This window comes from Nicotiana attenuata, unplaced genomic scaffold (genome assembly GCF_001879085.1).
Source record: "Nicotiana attenuata strain UT unplaced genomic scaffold, NIATTr2, whole genome shotgun sequence".
In the NCBI taxonomy this organism is placed as follows: domain Eukaryota; kingdom Viridiplantae; phylum Streptophyta; class Magnoliopsida; order Solanales; family Solanaceae; genus Nicotiana; species Nicotiana attenuata.
Window position 1 is genome coordinate 251,000 of NW_017670329.1, and position 4,654 is coordinate 255,653.

Genomic DNA, 4,654 nt, shown 5'->3' on the forward strand with positions numbered 1-4,654 from the left:
CAACCTACATAAGGGCCGGCCTTATTTTGAAAAAAAAAAGAGAAAAAAAAAGCGAGGGAGTCAAATAAATGCAGTCAGTCAAAATAAGTCAATTCAGTGTCGATGATGTTGTGAGCCATTCTTACCGGGACAGCCTTAGAATATTTTTCTTATTGTCGAGGCGCTATCCTCGTAATCAAATGGGCGAAGTTGAGAGGTGTTTCAAAATAAGCCTTCCCCGGCCTCAAAGTTCGCACAGAATTATGAAGGGGCCATATTTGCAAAACTAGCCTTGTGGCTAAAATTGGCATATCAAAGAAGGGATCATAGTCTTTTACTAGAAAACTTTCTTTCAAAAGGTCCATTAGAGTCAACCCTAACCCAGCCTTTCTACAGGAACAAAATGAATATTATCCAGGATCCACCGGAAGTGGTCAGGGAGCAGGCTCGGGTACACTTGCGCATGTGGTGGAATGATTTGGATCAGGAAGGTCAGAAATGGGTAAGACAACAATTAGGCGCTCTTATAGACGTTTGGGAGGTCAAACCACGAGACGATCTGATCAAGGCCATGATAACTTTCTGGGACCCTGCTCGTAATGTGTTTCGCTTCTCAGACTTTGAGATTACCCTACTTTGGAGGAGATAGCCGGGTACGTCGAATTTGGACGAGATTTGAGGAAGCAACAACTCATATTTCCCAGGGCTCCGTCGGTGCACAAGTTTTTTGACCTCCTGAATATCAGTAAACAGACAAGCAAGAACCGTGTAAGCGAAGGGTGTTGTGCTTTCCACTTTTTATACTTTAGGTTTGGACACTCTTCTGGTTTTGAAGCACATGAAAAGGGGTTGTGCAACAAACAAAATAAGGGTCTTTGGCAGCTTCATCGCCGGTTTGCATTTATCGTGGCATTTTTGGGGATAATGGTCTTTCCAAACAATAAGGGAACAGTGGATATTCGTATGGCTAGAATTGCACAAATTCTCACTACCATGAAAGATCATACACTTGTCCCGTTGATATTGGCGGATATTCATCGTGCCTTGACTTCGTGCAAAGCCGGGGCCCACTTTTTCGAAGGTTCTAATATCCTCCTACAAATGTGGATGATTGAGCATCTTCGCCACCACCCCAGATTCATGAGCTATGGATCGAGTCCAAATAACTTCATCGCCAGTTACGAAGAAAGGGTCAAAGACTACAATGTGCCGGAAGGATTTGAAGCATGGGTGTCCCATTTGAAAGCTCTCAAAGCAAGTCGAATTGAGTGGTCCATAGGATGGCTCCCGAAGACGGAGGCTATATACATGACTACAACCAACGGATACTTGAGAATAATGGGCGTAAGAAGTATTCAACCATACGCCCCGCAGCGGGTCTTGAGGCAACTGGGACGATATCAGATTGTACCCGCAGACGAAGATCTGAGTACTCAGGTCATAGAGTTGCATCCGGAAGCTGCATTGCCTGAGGCTTTGGTTCAACAAGATTGGAATAGCTGCCGGTATCTAAAAAATGGCACCCATGTACCAGATATCTCAAAAGGAGAAGTAGATCCAAACTATGCTGCTTGGTTTGAAAAGAGGACACCGAGCCAGAACCCGAATCCAGGAGACCTGCCAAGAGACCTCATGTACAAGCCTTTGATGATAAAATCCAAGAAAGAACAGCATGGGGAGAAAAGGAAAAGGCGTATCAAGCTGATATCCATGCTCTGAAAGAAAAACTGAGAAATACGGAATTCAACAATGATCTTCAAGCTCAGAAAGCCGAAGGTGAGAAAAAAGGATTGATCCAAGAAAATGAAATTCTCAAAACTCAGATCCGGAAAATGAAAATAGCAATTGACAACCTAGGTAGGAGTAGAAAGGACGAAACACTCATCTACAACCTTACCAGGAAGGCACGTGATTTCGAGGATGAGTTACAAAAGACTGAAAAGGAATTGGCTGCGGTCCGGAGACAATTGGATAAAAATGCAGAGGAACGGGCTCGCATGGTTAAACAATTAAAAGGAAAATATGACAATGAGATCATAAGATTAAAGGAAAAGGTCACCGCCGCAAAGAGCCAAATGATCAAACAGGCAAAGGATTTCAAAGTCGAGAGAGAACAGTGTTACATGGCATTAGCACAGTTGGAGATGGACTTACAACAGCTCCGAGAACAAGGCCAGGTGTTTGAGCAGACTTTGGAGGCCAGGGCCCGACAGATAGGGCGGTTGTTGCAAGAGAAGGGGAGAATCCGAGAGAGAATTTTAACCATTGCTCATTCCATCACCAGAAAATGCCAGCTGTGCGAAAACATGACCCGCACCACCTTCTTGGCATCAATATTGGCGTTTGTGAAGCAGATAATGAATGACTTGGACAGACTTCAGGGGGAACTTGCGTACAGGCCTGCAGCAAGACCAAACGACGTCCCGCGAGCACCGGGAGCTTTAATGTATTCATGATGCTCCGTTGAGTCTGTATTTTCTTTCCTATTAGAGTTGGTCATTCGAGTCTGTATTTCCTTTTGTGTTGGAGTCCGTATTTCCGTCTTGTTAGTCAGTGGGCTGAGTCTGTATTTCCTTTTAAGGGAAACGGGGATGATAGAGTCTGTAGCTCGCTACTGCTTTCGAATTTGTCAGTTGTTGAGTTCTTGTAATAGACAAATCTGTTATCAAAACCCCAAAATATTTTATTCCATTTATTCTGCAAGAACTACGCTTGGTCTGATTCATGCGGGGTCATGATATGTAGGCAATCTCCATAGGATTCGACCATAACCACTAATAAAGAATAAGGAAAGAGGAAAACAGAAAATAAGAGGGGAGAGATAAAGGGGGAGAAAGCAAGAGAGAAAACAAAAGAAAAGCGGGAAATAAGAAACTAAGAGAAATAGAAACACAAAGGAGGAACGAGGGCAAAGGCATGATAGAAAGGAAAGCCGGGATGACGCACGTAACTAAACAAAACATAATAGGAACAGATAACTACATAGGAGCATCCATCAATGTGCAATTATCTAGTTGTTAATGCCCTAAACGCTAACAAAATTGTTGTTGATGAGAACTTCAGGTGTAAGTGGTTGAGCTGACTGGCATTCTGGCAACTCATCCTTACAACACTCGGTCCAAAGATAAAGCAAAGATGACCAATCAGGATCTGGAAGCGAGCATTGTTGACCCGTCCAGAGAAGAAGAGTTGGTAGATGTTACTGCAATGAGAGAGGAAGTGTACAAGCTGAAACAGCAGATGGCTGAAATGTACCAGGCATGGTCGAAGGGACACCCACCACCAGCCTATCCCGCCAATCCCAATTACCTTCCACCACCAGCCCAAATCCAGGATCCTCCCACCGTAAACTCATCTCCCGCTTTCCCCGCTTACCAACAATACTATGGAGCCACCTCCCAGACACCACCTCCATTACCCAAACAAATCCCGTGTCCTCCACCACCAACTGCTCCAATATTTGTGGCTCCCCCACCTGCCACACTACACGGGTCGTCCAGCGAGCCCATGTTCCAAACTCATGACAACTAATACTACCCGCCCGAGCCCACTTTCAAACCACCAGAACCATACCCTTACACTCCTCGCCTTGATCTCTTAGCTGAGGAGGAAAAACCCACCAAAAATCCCGAACAGGATGAAATGATCCGAAAGGTCAAGAGCCTTGAATAGTCATTCCGAAACATGCAGGGACTGGGCGGCCAAGTAAGTGTGGCCTACAAAGACCTGTGTTTGTGTCCCGATGTTCAATTGCCGCCAGGATTTAAGTTACCAAAGTTTGATCTATACGATGGACATGGCGATCCCGTAGCCCACCTGAGGGGTTTCTACAGCAAGATGAGGGGAGCTGGAGGAAAAGATGAGCTATTAATGGCCTACTTTAGTCAAAGCTTAAGTGGAGCGGCGTTGGAGTGGTACACAAGACAAGATCATGCTCGGTGGTACACCTGGGATGACTTAGCTCAAGCTTTTGCATGTCATTTTCAGTACAATCTCGAAATTGTCCCGGACCGTCTGTCATTGACCAAAATCGAGAAGAAGCCCGGAGAAAGCTTTAGAGAGTACGGGTTCCGTTGGAGAGAGCAAGCAGCAAGAGTGGATCCTCCGATGAAAGAGAATGAGATGGTGGATTATTTCCTTCAGGCTTTAGAGCCAACCTACTATGGCCATCTGGTGTCCGCTGTGGGGAAAACTTTCAACGAAGTCGTAAAGATGGGAAGTATGGTAGAAGAGGGTCTCAAGTCTAACAAAATTATGAGCTACTCAGCGCTCAAAGCAACCATGCAGGCCATCCAAAGCGGCACCGGAGGAGTATTGGGAAAGAAGAAGAAAGAAGAAGTGGCAGTAGTGGAATCAAGGGTCTGGTCCAGGGGTCCATCACCATATTATCACCAACCTCGCCCTCACCCCAAGCTTACCCGCATACTTCATATGGCCCACCACAGCATTACTACCCACCTCCTACTCCCCATTTCTCTCTCCATCATGCCCAGACATACTCGCAACCTCCTACTCGTGCCCAATGGCGCGCACCCACTCCCCAAAACACATACCCACCCCCAAGAACCAACCGAAATGCAACTGGAACCAGTTTCCAACCCAATCCTGCATATAAGAATGATAGGTCGCAGAAGAAGAAGACTTTTACTCCCTTGGGAGAATCTTATACGAGCCT